The sequence below is a fragment of the Lissotriton vulgaris genome, chromosome 3_1 (genome assembly GCF_964263255.1).
Source record: "Lissotriton vulgaris chromosome 3_1, aLisVul1.2, whole genome shotgun sequence".
NCBI classification, from domain to species: domain Eukaryota; kingdom Metazoa; phylum Chordata; class Amphibia; order Caudata; family Salamandridae; genus Lissotriton; species Lissotriton vulgaris.
Window position 1 is genome coordinate 1256655443 of NC_141689.1, and position 19096 is coordinate 1256674538.

General features: G+C 41.6%; 1 non-coding gene across 1 annotated transcript; it reads right to left on the bottom strand.

Moving 5' to 3' along the window:
• Positions 1-2177: 2177 nt before the first annotated feature.
• Positions 2178-2315, bottom strand: LOC147727769 (U4 spliceosomal RNA). The gene has a single exon (XR_015309749.1). It is a non-coding gene; the product is annotated as a U4 spliceosomal RNA (small nuclear RNA).
• Between the last annotated feature and the right edge of the window lie 16781 nt (positions 2316-19096).

Genomic DNA, 19096 nt, shown 5'->3' on the forward strand with positions numbered 1-19096 from the left:
TTCTGAATAGAGTAAGTCAATTAAGGAAGTGATTTGTGGTCCGAAACTAAACCAAATTAAAAGCATGAAATATAAATGGCCAGTAAACCCGGTCAAATGCTTTTTCTGCATCTAACGCGATTTATGCCAAGGATTTAGAATAGTATGATGATTTGGAAATAATATCAAAAAATAAATGTGTATTATCTGTGATGTTACAACCTTTAACAAAACCCGATTGTTCCTTACCTAGTAATAAGGGAAGATGTGGTTCTAATCTTAGAGCTAAAGCCTTGGAGAAAATTGTATAATCCACATTAACTAAAGAGATGGGTCTATAGTTTTTACAGAAGCGTGGTTCTTTGTCAGTCTTTGGTATAAGACAAGTCAGAGCTTCAGAGAAAGAACCAATAGGTTTATGTGATGCAATAAAGAAAGAAATAAGAAAATATATAAGTGTGGGAGTAATAGCTGAGCAAAGTGTAGATAGAATTCTACAGTGAATCCATCAGGACCAGGGGCTTTGTCTTTTTTGAGGGTTTTTAGACCATTAAATATTTCTGTTTGTGTAAGGTCAGATCCCAATGATGTTAAATCCAATTGGGAATTCGTATGTTTTTGAATTGTGGAGAAGTTCTGCGAAAGTTCTGCATTCCATGGTGTATTTTCTGGTGTTTAAAAAAACTTATAAAAGTGTACACATTCTTGAAGAATTTCAGGATCCTTGAGTTTTGGTCAATGATTATCATCAATAATAGAATCAATATGAAGTTGGCGCTGATGAGCTTAGGCACAAGCAAGGGCTGAGCTAGATCTACTCAGGAGTAAACAGCCGGGTTTTCATGGCTTTCCTAAAACATAAAAGGTTGCGTTGTAGTCTCAGTGCTGCTGGCAGCTTATTTCACAATTTTGCCGCACAGCTGGACAGGGATCGGCCATCCAATCTGGCCCTTTGGAACTTGGGAGTACAGATCAGGCCAAGACTGGCCGGTCATAGGTTTCGAGAAGGAATATAGGGCCTGAACATTTCCTGACAATCATCTGAGCCCCCTGTATTGTGCCTTGTGCAACAGGCTGAGTGACATAAATTTGATTCTCTACTCTTTAAATAGTTAGCTAAGAGTATACCTGATTTGTTTTGGTCCCGGTAGTACTTTCCTGAAGATTTGAATAAATATAGAGCTTGTTTAGTAGTTGCTTTGTTGAATAATAATTTTGCATTGATGTTATCTTTAAGAGAATCTTTTGACTTGTAAGTATAAAAAGAATGTTCAAGCTTTTTGATTTTGTTCAGTAGGGTGTTGTGACTTGCGCGAAAAGCTATGCGTTTGCTTGATATAAATCTAATAAGCAGTGGCTTTAAAGGCATCCCACACAGTGTGAAAGGGAAGATCCTCCGTTAAGTTGATAGAGAAAAATTCTTGAGAAAGGCAACAAAAGATGAGTTAAATTTGGGGTCAAGAAGTGAAGAGTTATTAAAACGCAATTTTTTGATGATGTGGATTGGTTTAACAGATCTACTTGAACCGAAACTGGGACATGATCTGAGAGAAGTATAGGTCCTATATCAGCAGAGCGTAAGGATTTGGATACGGTCCGTGAAATACAAATGTATCAATTTGGGATTGTGTTTGATGCGGGTGGGAGAAAAAGGAGTATTCACTTGTGGATGGATTGCCTAAGCGACAGGAGTCTAACAAATGTCTTTGTTTAATAGTTTGTATGAAAGCTTTGTGTGCTGCATTTGAGTTAAAGTGGGTACTAGAATTCCTATAAATAAAAGGATCCATCACTTGATTGCAGTCACCTGCAAGAATAAAATTGTCTGTCGGATATCTGAGTAATAGTTGAGAGATGTGTGTCCAGAAATTTGTGTCACCATTAGTAGGAGCGTAAATGTTAAGTAGGGATACTGAGACTTTTCCTAATAAGAGATTTGTGAACACGCATCTACCTTCAGTATTGACTTTCTAAGAGACAAGCTGGGTGTTCAGTGCTTTATGACAAAGAGTTATAACCCCATTTCTTTTGACATCTCCTGGCGAGAAGAAAACCTCACCAACCCAATTTCTTTTGAGCTTTAATGACTTGCTTTCAGTAAGATGAGTTTCCTGCAATAATGCAATGTTGGCATCTAACTTTGATAGTTGAGATAGGACTCTTTGTCTTTTTATAGGGGAATTCAAGCCTTTGACATTCCATGAGATAATTTTTAGGAAAATATGGCAATTAGAAATATTAATGACATAAGTGAACCAGTAAAAATATGTTTCAATAAGCAATAATCGTGCCTCGGTTAAACCTCATTGGCTACGATACTGCTACTGCGCAAAGATATGTACATTGTAAGCAATATATTTTCCAAAAAATTCAATAGTAATCATATAAAGGATTAGAGAAAACTTCATATTTAGTATGAAGATATTGACTGTAGAGACCAAATTAAGACGTGAGAAAGGATAGAATAAGAGAAAGGAAAGAGATAAGAAACACAATATAAGGAAGAGAAATGTATATGAGAAAACTGGATAAGAAAGTAGTTGATCTATAAAAGAAACACAAGAGAACATAGGCAATGAAGGAAACAGTGTACATAACAGGATCTGGGATTGAGAAAGAAGAAGAAAAATGATAGGAATACAAGAAGGAAGAATAAAAATAAAGAGACCATACCAACATAGAATTCGGAACAATGAGGTACCGGGTTTTTATGGTCCCGGCGGTGCCAGGGGAACACCCAAAGACCTCTTGAGTTCTTCCTGTTTCGGACCACAGAAACACAGAGTCTTCTAGGTGATGTCAAGGATCGAGTTTATTGGCTGCAACCAGTAACAGGTATCCTTGAAGTACAACAGCATGAAGCGCATGTATGTTCTCAGGAGACTGCTCGATTTTACAGAACCAGCCTCTTCTTTTTATACACAATATTGAGCTTCAGGCAATAATTCTTTGTTTTACAGTTCGGCCATATACATATTTTCACTACAAAGAGAAAGCAGAGTCATGATGGCAAGCCCATATTTTAGTTTGTCCAGTTCGTGATAGATTACCCAGCAAGGCCCAGAACTTCCATCAGATATCGATGAACCCCCAATAAAATCGGGCACCTCCTCCTTGTAAAACTAGTCATAAAGAAGAAACAGGGACAGGTGTGTGTGTGATTAAACGTAGCTTGTATGCGATGAACGGTTTATGACATGTTGTGCTTTGATGCTAATCTCGCATGGCCATTGGGATGGGAACTGCCCGAACAGGTTTGGCTTGAGGCAGTGGAGTCAGCTCGCCCAGGTCACAGAGGAGTCAGCAAAGGTGTACGTGTCCTTTCAGATCGAATTCGGCTTTGGTCATTTTGACTATGTACGGGCAATCACAAAATGGATGCCGCTCACAAAATGGAACCCGAGGGAACAAGACAGAAAGAACAATTTCAAGGTGATCGCGTCACTCAATCAAGACGCAAATGCATAGGTATAATGTCTTAATCATTACCGATCTGCCGATACCAAAATCATCATGATATGATGATATTTTCGACACGAGTGTAGAGCTTCGGTAACACACAATAGCAGGGTCCAGAATTTTCAGTACCACAGACCCTCCTTTTGCCCTTATATAGGCAATAACCTATACTCATGCTAATCTGAGTGCAGGTCTGTATACATAAAGTCATGGAGATGCTGTTGTAGCATCATCCTATTACTCAGTTCATCTTTTGACACAGGCTTCCTTACACATGATGTAGCACAGAGGCCACATATTGCAGGAGCGCACTGTACACACAGGCAGAACATGAACAGAATGGCTAAAACCATACCAATGACTATTAGAGTTTTCCATCCCCAGGCAGATATCAGTTCCCAGAACCACCCCATTAAGGACCAGTCCCCTTTATCCACATGAATGGATTCAGAAATGTTATGCAGTTTGGAGATGGCCTGGTATACTGTTGGAGCGTTATCGGGGATAAAAATGCAGCAACTGGATTGGATCACTTTACATACCCCACCACGGTCTGCAAGTATGACATCTAGGGCAACCCTGTTCTGAAGAGTCATAAGGCGGTCTGACTGGAGCTCCGCAGTCAAGTTACTAAGGGCACCAGCCGTTTCAATCACGGCGGATTCAACTACCCTCGTCAATTGGCGAATGTTCCTGCTGTTTACCATAGGCCCCCAAAACGGCAGAAAACCCTTTGCGAAATCCCCAAACTCCTGTTCCGCAGTGTCGTCTTTACTCACAACACCCCTAACTGTCCTTGTCCGATGGTAATCTGCCTCGGCCGTGTAGGTGGGTGGCAACAGGAATGAGATAAAACATGTGCCCGAAAAGTCAGGGGGCAGCCATGTATATGCTTTATCATGGCAGACGAAGTAGGTACCCTTAGCTGCTAAGAACGAAGGGGAGGTCTGAGACGAGAAAACGTAAGTTTCAGTACAGACACTCTTCCCTAACTGAGCTCTAGGGTTTTTTCCATTTCCCTGCAGACATAGGTGACCCTGTTGGGGTACTATCCAGATTGGGGAGGATTTCTTTGCTCGCTGGCTCTCACTCAAGGAAATTCCATATTTAGTTATATTCCATCTACTGTACGCCTTGAATTCATCTTTGGGGATCGTTCGATACGTGTCGATATCTCTGCTCATATTTCTGATTCCTGCCACTAGTGCCTTGTTGCTTGAGTTGCTTCTATGGGACGCGGGGGATATGGTTCTATGGCAAATAGGAACATTGTCTAAAATGCCCACAAAGAACCATTGTAGCTAAATGGCAGGACAAAATATGGGATACCCTTATCTGTCGTGTGTGGCATAAGTCCACATACCCAACAATTTGTCGTGTTCATTACAACCTGGTGCTGGTGTAGGAGTTGGACGAATGAGTTATTTATAAATTCTAATCTTCTGGCAGACTCGTGTTCAGGTAGAGGGTGAAAAGAGTGCGGGAAAACAGTAGGAGGAGGTGTGGGCTGTGTGGTGTGTGCAAATGATACTCGAAAGGTGAATAAAGCATAGCCTATTAAAAACATCATTATGCTACACAACATAAAAATGCATATTATTAAAAATCGTGTTTTCGCCATCACATTGCATATTCTCGTTTCAAAGTTCGCTGATCTGGCAGGTCTCTTCATCTTGGGAAACTCCATCCTCTAAGTTGCTGCCCGCGGTGGGAGGTTGATTCTGCTAAGGAGTGCTTCTGTCAGTTTAGGGCAACTCCCTTAGACCAACCAGAACTGTCGACCTAACCGTCTCCAGCTGCACTCCAAAGACTGTGGCAACCGCGACCCTAGCAGCAGAACCGGATGGCGGTTCGAAAATCAAAAATGAGCAAGTTTCTTGGATGAGAGAGCTGCACAATCAAAAAGAAAAACTTTTTATTTGTCCATAGTCACAGGGTCTTGGCCTCAAGTTATAGCGGTTTTGACCAGGTACTGTGTGGTCTAGAAATAAGAGTTCAGGCTCAGCAGTGTTCAATCGAATTGACGGAGGCACAGCTTCTTGTATAATATTGTCGCTTTCCTTTTCAGAAGTAGTTCCTTTCAAACGTGCATCACTGAAGGGTAAGAAACGAGGCACAGTCTCAACCTCAGAGTCAGCAATTCCCTCCTGGACCCGCCGGTAATATGGAAGGGGCAGAGGGACCCTCTTGCAGTGGTTCCCATGCACCCAATGTTTTTTCCCTTCCACTCTGATGGCGGATCTGGTCGAGAGAAGGACTAGGTGGGGGCTGGTCCAGCGGGGCTGGTCATTCTTTGTCCGCTGGAAGTTCTTCACAAGGACATAGGTTCCAGGATCGATAGGGTGTCCTGGAGTTTCAGAGGCCTGAGGTAGACTGTCGTAGACCTGTTGGTGTAAAATACGCAATTTAGCTGTCAATTCATACAGATAGTCAAGCAGTGGATTGGTGTCAGTACAACGAGATGTTTTACAACGCGTTCCGTTACAACGCGATTTTTACATCGCAAATACCATTACAATGCATGCCATTACAACGCATGGCATTACATAGCAGATGGTATTACAACGCATACCATTACATCGTAAGTATTGGTAAGTATATATTTTTTATTAAAAATGTAATAAAGTTAATTAAATTAATTTAAAATAATAAAAATAATATAACATTTTTAAAACAGTAATTAATTTAATTATAGTAATTTAAAATAATATAATTAATGATATATAAAAAATGTATAAATAGAAAATAATATAATGTAATTAATTACAATAAATATAATTATAATTTAATTAAGTTATAAATAGTACATAATATAATTATAATTAATAAAATTAAAAATATTTAATTAATTAAACATTTTTAAATAATATAATTTAATTATAATCGTTTATTAATACAATTAAATTAATAATATATTAATTTAATATATTTAAAATAATATAATTAATGATATATAAAACATTTATAAATAGAAAATAATATAATGCAATTAATTACAATAAATATAATTATAATTTAATTAAGTTATAAATAATACATAATATAATTATCTTTAATAAAATTAAAAGAATTTAATTAATTAAACATTTTTAAATAATATAATTTAATTGTAATCGTTTATTAATACAATTAAATTAATAATTGTAAATATTGTTATTAATTTAATTAAATTAAATAAAATTAATTTAATTAATTTAATTTATATAAAGTCGTAATACCCCTGTACCCCAAAACCCATACACTGCCCTAAAACCTAAAAACACCCCTGTACCCCAAAACCCAAACACTGCCCTAAAACCTAAAAACACCCCTGTACCCCAAAACCCAAACCCTGCCCTAAAACCTAAAAACACCCCTGTACCCCAAAACCCAAACCCTGCCCTAAAACCTAAAAACACCCCTGTACCCCAAAACACAAACCCTACCCTAAAACCTAAAAACACCCCTGTACCCCAAAACCCAAACCCTACCCTAAAACCTAAAAACACCCCTGTACCCCAAAACCCAAACCCTGCCCTAAAACCTAAAAACACCCCTGTACCCCAAAACCCAAACCCTGCCCTAAAACCTAAAAACACCCCTGTACCCCAAAACACAAACCCTGCCCTAAAACCTAAAAACACCCCTGTACCCCAAAACACAAACCCTACCCTAAAACCTAAAAACACCCCTGTACCCCAAAACCCAAACCCTACCCTAAAACCTAAAAACACCCCTGTACCCCAAAACCCAAACCCTGCCCTAAAACCTAAAAACACCCCTGTACCCCAAAACCCAAACCCTGCCCTAAAACCTAAAAACACCCCTGTACCCCAAAACCCAAACCCTGCCCTAAAACCTAAAAACACCCCTGTACCCCAAAACCCAAACCCTGCCCTAAAACCTAAAAACACCCCTGTACCCCAAAACCCAAACCCTGCCCTAAAACCTAAAAACACCCCTGTACCCCAAAACCCAAACCCTACCCTAAAACCTAAAAACACCCCTGTACCCCAAAACCCAAACCCTGCCCTAAAACCTAAAAACACCCCTGTACCCCAAAACCCAAACCCTGCCCTAAAACCTAAAAACACCCCTGTACCCCAAAACCCAAACACTGCCCTAAAACCTAAAAATACCCAAACACCCCAAAACATATACATCAGTACCCCAAAACATATACTCCTATACTCATACTTATTTTAAAAAATACTTAAATTAATATATTTAATTTATAATATTTAAAAACGAAATAAATTTTTTTTATAATTAATAATAATTAAATCAATAATAACATATTAAATAAAATAAAAAAAAAAATTAAATACTTACCAATACTTACGATGTAATGGTATGCGTTGTAATACCATCTGCTATGTAATGCCATGCGTTGTAATGGCATGCATTGTAATGGTATTTACGATGTAATAGCTGCGTTGTAACAGCATTACGTTGTAAAAGTTCCGTTGTAACGGTAACACACCTCAAGCAGTACAGGATGCTCTATTTCACTGAACCTGGTGGGCCTTGGCACTCCCCATTTGTTGGCCGGGCGGCCGAACACAATTTCATGTGGGCTAAGTCGCGCTCTAGAGTGAACAGTCATTCTTGTTGATAGGAGTGCCAAAGGCAGGGCGTCAGGCCATTTAAGACCTGTGCTTGCTTGAATCTTGGCCAATTTCAACTTTAGAGTGCCGTTGTAGCACTCTACTAATCCAGCTGATTGGGGGTGATTTGCAGCGTGTAACTTCTGGTGTATGCCTAGACCCTCACACACTTTCTTCATCACTCGTCCCACGAATTCACTCCCGTTATCACTCCAGACCATTCTAGGCATTCCAAACCTAGGGAAGAACTCTTTGATAAGGGCTTTGGCTGTGGACAAGGCAGTATTGTCCTTAAGGGGACACGCCTCCACCCACCTGGAAAAGGCACAAACAGCAACGAGTACATATTTCAGATTGTTGCACCTCTCCATGTGGATGAAATCTAGCTGCAAAACCTCAAACGGGTAAGTTGGAGGCGCAAAATGACCAGCTGGAGTTGGAGTTCCCTTACCAGGATTGTACTTCAGACACACCATACAGTTCTTGACAACATTCTCTGCACATTTAGGGATTCCACTATTCTGCCATACTGGAGCCAACAACTTACAGATCCCTTTCACACTGATGTGAGCCATCCCATGTGCCATTGTCACCACTGCAAGCACATATGCATCGGGTAACAACCATCTCTGATGTTCTGACAATTCAATCCAACAACCATTCGCATCCAATTTACCCTTTCTTTCTCTCCATCCATTCACTTCTTTCTCTGTGGCTTCGGCTTGGATGGAATTCACACTCTCAATCGTATCTTCACACATACCAACATCACCAATCCATCTTGCAGGGCCTGCAACATACATTCAACTCCTCACATTCCTTGCAGTTTCTTTTGCGACTTCATCCGCAAATGCATTCCCACGACCAACATCATCCGTCACCTTTTTGTGTGCACTGCATTTCACAATCGCGACTTGTAATGGCAAGGTCAGTGACTCGAGAAGCTCATTTACTAACTGACCATGTTGGATCTTAGTACCATGCAACGTCAGGAACCCTCGTTCACGCCACAATCGTCCAAAACTGTGAGCCACGCCAAAGGCGTATTGGCTGTCCGTGTACACATTCACTCGCTTTCCTTTTGCCAAAACACATGCTCTTGTAAGTGCAATCAATTCTGCTGCTTGAGCTGAATTGTGTGGGATACGTGCAGTTTCAACAATCGTATGCAATGTTGTCACAGCATAGGCTGCAGTCGTATCACCATTCGGCAACTTGAAACACGAACCATCAACCCATAAAGTATCATTACATTCAGGAAGAGGAGTGTCCTGTAAATCTATTCTCCCTTTTGTCTCTTCTTCTGTCCTAAAGCAGCAGTCATGTTCTTCGAGCTCATCTGTCTCTGCTGGAATGGGCAATAACGTGGCTGGGTTCAGTGTATCACACGTCTTTATGTGTACATGACTTGCTAACAGTGTCAGCTCATAACTTGACAATCGAGCACTAGTTAAGTGCTGTGTCCTTGTTCTGTTTAGCAAAATGTCTACTGCATGTGGGACCCTGATGATTAGTGTATTATTCATTACTAACCCAGCAGACTGTCGAATACAGACAGCTGCTGCTGCAGTGGCCCTCAAGCAACTTGGCAATGCCTTAGCTACCGGATCTAAAACCGCCGAAAAGTACGCGCATGGACGCTGTTTGCCCCCAAAAGATTGTGTCAGGAGTGATAATGCACAACCTTCTTTCTCATGGACATACAATGTAAAAGGCTTACTGTAGTCGGGGGTACCCAACACAGGAGCCGAACACAATGCATCACGCAATTCGTAAAAACTTTTCTGACACTCTTTAGACCATGGAATGGGTTTCGGTGTATCTTTGCAAGTTAATGCCACCAAAGGTTTGGCCAACAAGGAGAAATTCGGTATCCATTGTATGCAATATGATGTAATGCCCAAGAAAGCACGCACTTCTCTCTGTGTCCTTGGGACACCCAATTTTGCGATTGCCTGTATTCTTTCTGGGGTCAGCTTCCTTCCCTCCTTCGATAAGATGTGACCTAAGTAGGTCACCTCTTGTTGACAATATTGTAATTTTGAAAGAGAGACTTTGTGGCATAGATCACATAAATGATGCAACAATGACAAAGTGGCTTGTTTGCAAATTTCCTCAGTATCTGCAGCGACCAGCAAATCATCTACGTACTGAATAAGGGTCGCGCCGTCAAGTAGAACAATCGTGTCAAGCTGTGATTTCAGAGCCTGACTGAATATAGATGGACTTTCACAGTAGCCCTGAGGAGCGCGTTTGAAGTGGAAACTTCGGCCTCCTAAATTGAAGCCAAAAATATCTCTGCTCTCCTCGGCAATCGGGATGCTGAAGAAAGCATTCTTCAAGTCAATCACCGAGAATCAAGTGGCTGAAGCTGGAATCATAGTCAATAAGGCAGTGATATCAGGAACAACTGGAAACTGTGGCACAACAATCTTATTCACTTCTCTAAGATCAATCACGAACCTATAAACAGGTGGTTGGGAAGGATCAGTACGCTTCAAAACTGGCAGAACATGACTATTACAGATGTTGCCTGTTGTCTCTTCAATGACATCTTTCTCAATCAGATCGTAAATGATTGCTAATAACGCCTTTTCACCTTCGCTAGAGATCTTGTATTGGGGAATACGTGGCAGTCTAACATTGGCTTTCAATGTTATAACATATGGCGCTATTTCCAACAGACCCACATCATTAGAGCCAGTAGCCCAAAGTATATCTGGAAGAAAAGACAATTCTGTTGGAAGTTTTTCCCTTGACAAATACATTGGAGAAACCACTTTCTTACCCAGTGTAAGTTGTACTCCCGAAGGAGAACAGTACAAAGTCGCATATAATCTCTTTAACAGATCCAATCCCAACAAGTTTTCACCACAACCTGTTGTAAGAATGAGGGGTGCTTCTAATTCACAAGGCCCAACAGAAAGGGACATAGGACTAGAGATCGGGTTCCTAACAGGGGCGCCAGAAAAACCTACTGAAACGTTCATTTCGCCAGACAAAGGTGCGCCAGGGAGCTTTGAGTGCATAATAGAACTCTTTGTAGCACCAGTATCCAACAGAAAAGGCTCTGACACACCTGATGTAATCACCTCAACATAAGGTCCATTCTGATCTACTGGAACTGAAACAACTCCCTCTCTTTGTCCATGGCTGTCCTAGCAATCATTACCCTCATTCTCGTTTTCTGCATAGTAGTCATCAGCATAGTACTGAGCTATCCTAGAAAACGCGTTATTCTGCTGGTCAAAACTATTCATAGAATTCTGAGGCGGAAAAGAAGGAGCATTCTGGGGGAAATTTCCACGGCCCCTACCTCTAGGAGCCTGTTGAACACCTCGCCCTCTTGCACCAGAAACACCATTCATACGTCGTAACAAAGCCGGACAACTACTCTTGAAATGACCCTCTTCCTTGCAATACGCACACTGATTGGGTCCATACGGTAAACGCCGTTGAGAAGACTTGTTTCTTTGCGAGTTTCTCGAATACTGCTGGTGTTGCTGATAATCGTGCTGACTAGCAGTACGAGGTGGATAAGCTTGCTATAGAAGGACTTTAGTTTTCAATTCTTTAGTCTTTTTGTCTGCCTTCTCTAACTCATCTTTGCGTCTTTTCTCATAGTACTGGGCTGTGGCTAAAATCTGCCCTGACGTGGAAACAGCCCAAGCACTCTCGGAATCCTTCAACTTATTACATAGTTCAGGAAGCAAATTATGCACAAATTTGTCAGCAAACAATCTTTGGCCACCCTCAGTAGCCATATCCTGACCACTATGATCGACGAAAGTCTCTTCAAACCTTGTGAAAAAGTCAGACACATTTTCATCTTTTTTCTGTTTGCACGCAGACAACTTGTCCCAATTCACACGCAATTCGGGCATTAAGGTCTTCATATACGCAATATTTCTACCAGGAAGTTCTGCTACTAAAGGCTCGGGCTTAGAGCCACCAACTTGTCTAGCATCAGCAGCAGTAATATTAACCCATAAGTCACCTAACTCTTGGTCATGATCTGCATGACGAATCTTTCCCCATAAGGGCTGTGGAACAACATTTCCAAACAGCATGTCTACATCTGCTAGATTTATGATACAGGAGCTGGCAGTCTCTGATAACTCCTTATAATACCCTGCAGGATTTTTACGGGGATCAGGCAATGTCTGCTTGAGCGCTAAAACCTCAGATCTTTTCCAAGGAACATGTACCCATACACGCTGGAAATGCGGCGGAATGGCTGGATTGGCATTTACATTACCTTCCCTCCAAAATGGGGGAACCTCTCTCATGGGATACTGTTGCGCCTTTTTCCTACCTGGCATGTCATGCTCAGATAGTGATCGAGAATTGCTTCCCTTACTCCTATAAGACAACAACGTCTCAATCGCTTGTTCAACATCGGCACCCACAATCATGCCTTCTGCGAAATTGAACCGTACACGGGATAATTCAGGCATGTCGTGCTCTGGATCATTTCCCTTCAAATCTTCATGGAGATATACACACATCTGTTCAAATACATATCTCTGTGTAGATGCTTCCCACTGACGGAAGACTTCCATAACGGACTGAACGTCATACTTTACAGTATTGGTAACCCATTTACGCGCTAACTCATTCAGTACTTCTCTCTCTTGATAATCAGGCAGTCGACTCCGCAACTGTCTGCGTTCTGTGTTAGGGGTCGTGCCAGGTGACCCAAAGAAAGGTGAGAAAAGACCAGTGACAGTGTTTGCTACTCTCTGTCGAACAGAAGGAGAAGCTGACGGAAAGGCAGAAATGCCAGAAAAGACAGGCTGATGTAAAGCAGAAGTCGAGGCAGTAGCAGAGAGAGTATTAGGATAAGCAGTTGGAGCAGTAGGCAAAGTCGTAGAAAAAGCAGATGTAGTATGTAGCAAAGGCGGCGGCCCTTGAGAGGGCTGTGCCGGAGGAGTAGAAACCAACTGAAGAGGAGCTGGTGATTGTATTAGAACCTGTTGTCCAACAATAGGGGGTTGTGCAACCAAAGGTTGCTGCGGTGCTGTAGCACTTTGCGCATATGGAGGTGGTGAACTCAGTAAATGGGACATTAAAGGATCCTTATCAAGTTCTTCTTTTGATCCTCGTCCTTTATGTGGCAGAACTGGGTAGCATTTGTCTACCGCTAACTTCCTACTTCTAAGCATTTGTTCACTCTCTTGTTCTTCCTCATTATCCCTGAATGCAATGGCAGCTTGTACCATTGACATACCTCGTTTATTTTTCTTTGCTAATTTCATTTCTTTCTGTTTGGCTTCTTTGCGCCATAAGCGAAAGGAGTCAAACATCGCCGGCCGGGCTTTCTTCTTGAAAAGTTTCACCTCTAGATTATCTAAAATCTCTGTGTCAAAGCTATCATATTGAGGCCATTTTAAAACACCATCGTTTCTGGTGTATCGGATCCACACTTCATTATATGTGATAGGGCCTACGCCATGCTTCACATAGAGCTCATATGTTGGAGTTCCAATCGGAGGAACCTCCACGAATCCTCCAATCGGGAGTCCCTACTACAACCAAGACAAAACAAATTCCCAAGTCTGCTAAGACCAGGCATCTTCGCTCTCTAGTCTAGCTTCAAACTTCAAAGGATTATCGAATACGATAGTCTCGTAAATACACGAGTCCCTCGGCTTTGGCGCTTGCAAGTTCCAAATCAAAGCTATCCCAATGGATATCAAACTAAGAACCAAACTAAGGACTGGGAGACGCTCCACTTATACTTAACTGAAGTATTGATGATCGATGACATCACTAGAAGACTCGTCTATCGTTTCTCTCTACCAAGCATCAAGGGTCCAAAACAGGGCGATAGTCAGGGCAGCAGTCCTTCGTAGCCGTCGGGACGCGGGGAACCTCGCAGCAAAGACCTTCGGAACCACGTCGACATACAGGGGTCGCTGAAGTGGCTGGCCGTCCTCCGGAATTTTCACACGAAGCTCCTCACGAACATCTGGCTTGGACCGACACCGCTTGATAACGCCCGAGTTGGGCGCCAACTGAGGTACTGGGTTTTTATGGTCCCGGCGGTGCCAGGGGAACACCCAAAGACCTCTTGAGTTCTTTCTGTTTCGGACCACAGAAACACAGAGTCTTCTAGGTGATGTCAAGGATCGAGTTTATTGGCTGCAACCAGTAACAGGTATCCTAGACGTACAACAGCATGAAGCGAATGTATGTTCTCAGGAGACTGCTCGTTTTTACAGAACCAGCCTCTTCTTTTTATACACAATATTGAGCTTCAGGCAAGAATTCTTCGTTTTACAGTTCGACCATATACATATTTTCACTACAAAGAGAAAGCAGAGTCATGATGGCAAGCCCATATTTTAGTTTGTCCAGTTTGTGATAGATTACCCCAGCAAGGCCCAGAACTTTCATCAGCTATCGATGAACCCCCAATAAAATCGGGCACCTCCTCCTTGTAAAACTAGTCATAAAGAAGAAACAGGGACAGGTGTGTGTGTGTGATTAAACGTAGCTTGTATGCGATGAACGGTTTATGACATGTTGTGCTTTGATGCTAATCTCGCTCGGCCATTGGGATGGGAACTGCCCGAACAGGTGTGGCTTGAGGCAGTGGATTCAGCTCGCCCAGGTCACAGAGGAGTCAGCAAAGGTGTACGTGTCCTTTCAGATCGAATTCGGCTTTGGTCATTTTGACTATGTACGGGCAATCACAAAATGGATGCCGCTCACAAAATGGAACCCGAGGGATCAAGACAGAAAGAACAATTTCAAGGTGATCGCGTCACTCAATCAAGACGCAAATGCATAGGTATAATGTCTTAATCATTACCGATCTGCCGATACCAAAATCATCATGATATGATGATATTTTCGACACGAGTGTAGAGCTTCGGTAACACACAATAGCAGGGTCCAGAATTTTCAGTACCACAACAATAATTGGGGTGGGGGGGTCAGGCCACATGGGTCATCCAGACTTCACGAAGTGAGGTGGGAAAGACTCCAGGATAAACAATCATGTAAGAAGTACCTAACGAACATACTAAAACCGATTCTGTAAAAAGAAGAAAGGAATAAATAGTTAAGACTATCAAATAATATTACCAGGTATTACAAAAAAATAGAACTGAATGCAGACTTGTAACCTGAAAACTGGAGAGGTAAATAAAAGACATTGCATCTAAAACGGCTCTATGTAATCTAAGTTATAAAATTAAATATATAGAGAAGAAAAGTGTCTATATGAACTGTGCGTTTGTGGTATCCATTTGATGCGAAGAGTGAATGTTAAGGAAACTTCTTAACTTTATTAGATCCTCGTAAACTGTGGTATTGTTGTTGAAAGTAACTTTGAAAATGCATGGATGAAACAAACCAAACCAAATCGAGCTCCAATGGAACAAAGTGCTGGCCTCATTGCAAGGAATTCTCTTTGTCGGTCTGCTGTAAGTTTTGCATAATCTTGTGAGAAGAAGATTTGATGACCTGAGAGAGCTATCCGTTTCATATGCTTCGCTGCTTTTAAAACTTGGAGGAGATCAGTATATTCCAAAAAGTACAGTATGAATCCTCTTGGTTTCCTTGTACTGGAAGAGGCTGAGTGCATCGGGCCAAGTCGATATGCGCGTTGAATATTGAGGGCAGTACCCTCAGGAAGATTGAAAATTGACGGTAAAAAAATTTTTAAGAAAGCAATTGGATCTGAGCCCTCCATTACGCCATAGATGCGGAGGTTATTTCTCCTATTTCTATTTTTGAGATTTTCAACCTGTTTTTGTAGAGCTATGACTTGAGAGTACAGAGCCTCTTTTTTAGCATATGATGAGTTCAACGTCTCAAAACTGTGTTCAACTTTAATAACTCTTTCTTCAAAATGTTCCCATCCGTCTGTTAGGAATTGTATTTTGGTATTTGTCTCTTCAACAAATAATCTTAAGGCCTGAATTTCCTCTAAGAGAAGATCCATGGAGACCAATGAGGTCTGCTTTGGTGGTGAAGGAGGATATTTTTTCAATCTTTTAGAGGTTGTTTTAGTGGAAGTTTCTCCGGAAGCAACAGCTGGAGGTGGAGATGCCATTTTAGGTGATGAAGCCTAGGGTACATCCATTTAGAAAAATGAAATGTCTTAATTAGATCAGAGATGCGCTTATAATCAATACCGATAAAGATAGCCTTATTCCAAAACAATTGTTGAAGTTTAACCACTTGGCTGCTAAGGCAATATTTTACTTTTCATTGAATTTCCATTGAAATCAATGAAAAGTGCATGACGAGTTACCCTTGTCATTAGCGGCGAAGAGGTTAATAACACAGCTGGAGATGTTATGTTAATTACAATTTAAAGAAGGTGACATAAATTGATAAGCACAGAAATTATGGGGTACAACAAAGTCAAATGCGCATATTGAAGTACCAGACAAATATCTGAGTAATAGAAAACATTTTGAAGCATATTATGAAATAAAAGTCATTCCAACCATGCTATGAACATTAAACAGAATAAACTTGAAAAAGTGCTAATTAAACTATAACTATAAGGAGTTCTGATATGGTATGTTGAGATTTGGTAGATAACTACAGGTTGTAAAAGCAGTATAATTTAGTTCCAGTTCGTAAAAATTAATGCAGACCTTATATTCTGCCTTGTATTATTAGTTTTGTCTTAAAAGTGTATATTCTGCACAAAAACTGCTGTTAGAATTGAAGGGGAGGCTAGCAGTCTGCATGAATCCAGTGTAAATGTTTATATTTAGCCTTTAAGAATCATGTTTGGTAAGATTTATTGCTGTCCGTGTGACGAGTCACTGTTCGTGAGGAAAATTAGCCGTGTTTGAAATGGGCGCATACCTGTGAGCGCGTCATCCATAAAATGGCGGCCTGTAGCTCCGTCCGGTCACCAAGGAAGAGAACACCGTAATAGCATACCGTGAGCGAGGTGGGCTCCGAAAGTCACCTCTGTGTGTGCAGTAACAGTTCGGACATCTGCTCGCTTGCGGTGAAGAGCGAATGCTGTGTATTACTGCAGGAAACTCTTTTCATCGTTCCGCCGTCACTCGCCCGGTCAGGTAAACGCCGCCATCTTCGTTTGGAGCAAACCACGCCCCGACTCAATTGCTTCTTGATCCCTTCAGGAAAGAGCAATTCAAAGGCAAGGATGCTGGTCAGAACCATCTGTCATGCTTCGGCTAGGTCACTCCAGAGGATGCATTCATCACTCCTGTATGCCCAGGAGATTCCCATAAATTCTTTGCTGGCTCTTCCACATAGTGGAAATTGAAGAGTTTGGGCCTCGGAAACACATGGGCTTGCTACAGTAGGACAACTGTACAGAGATGGGACCTGCATGGAGTTTAGTGTGCTTCAAGAAGAATACGATATCCCAGATAACATTTTGCTACCACTGTGAAAGTGGTGGACGCAGGGCAAACAGGAACCCCCATACACAGTTGTCTAAAGGATCTATACAAGGTAGATGGCTGGACAAGGTCTGTGACTCTTTTATATTGCTCATTCCTAAAACTTTTAAGGAGAGATCTGACATGCCCAGATGTTCAGACAAATGGTCTGAACATCTGGGCATGAATTTGAGTGAGGCAGAGTGAGACTCGGTGCTAAAATGTACCCCTTAAGTTTCTCAGAAATCTAGATTTGGCTCATACAATATACTATTTTCATAAGATTTATATAACTACTAAATGATATAACCACGTTTCCCACAGTTTGGGCTGAGTATCCCCTCTGCGGGGAAGAGGGGTCAGATTTCTTTCACATGGTTGGGTATTGTCTGTAACTCGTCCACTTTGGAAGAGAATAGTAAAATTTCTTGGTTTGTCCACTGAAAGGGTAAATCCTGACACCCTGGCAGTGTGTTTACTAGGTCTGCTTCAGCGGTCTCCATCTGTGATGGTAACAACTAGGTATATTGACCTGGCTTTGGTCCTAGCTAAAATACAGATATCCACTGACTGGAAAACCCATGGGGGCCAGATATCAGGAAATGGGTAACAGAACGTAATAAGTGCGTGGAGTGTGAAGACCACACATTACTGCTGTAGGTGAAAAAAGGGGAGTGTAGCTTCCAAGCAACACTAGAAAAACTGTAACTTATTCCCTCATCCCCAGCACGTAGGACTACATAAACACTCTATGCAGTGATCAGCAAGCCATTCATCAGAAGACTACAAACATTCAAGAACTCAGTAACCACACTGTTCCTCAGCCTCCCACATGGAACTCACATCAGACCACACTTTAGGGAGCTCAACTGGCTGTCGATAAACAACCGTGATCATTTCACACTCCTCACACACACATTCAAGGCACTACACAGCTGAGGCTCCCCCTACCTGAAGAGTTGCATCTCCTTTACCAATGATTCAGGCACCTCTGGTCCTCAAGACTCCTACTTACACACATCCCACGCAGAAACAGAACTAGGTCAGGAGGACAAGTGTTCTCTTGCATCGCTCCTAAAGCTTGGTACGACCTCCCCCTCCACATCAGAACCTCTTCCTGTCCTCTTGAATTCCACAAGAAGCTAAAAAGCTGCCTTTTCAGTTAACCAACTAATGTAGGCAGGGCGGGGCATACACCTGCTCAATGTAAGGACACCCTCATGGGTGATATTGCACTTTACAAATACTCATAACCTAACATAACATCCGACTTCCTACAAGTTGGCTGGCAATGGCCGTGTGGTACCTACCCTGACAGAAAACGATTGAAGCCAGGTATATCATACAATCCCGCCCAGCGACAACCAGAAACCATTGAAAGTATATCTAGGCTAGCTCTGTTTTGATCCACTTGCAGCTGGGAAACAATCCTTAGCTCTACATGTGATCATTGCGTTTTCCAACCTTCAGCACTTAAATGGTTTATAGCTAAATTTTAAAACATAATGGCCGACTAGGGCCTAACATTGACTCTCATGTTTACATGCTTAGCAAGTATTTGGTGAATGGACCACCAATTATGATACATTGAATGTCAGTGATGTGCTCTGTAATAATTTAATGTAACAACAGCACAACTTTGTAAGATGCAATGGAGTGAACATGTATTGAAATAACATGTTATACAAT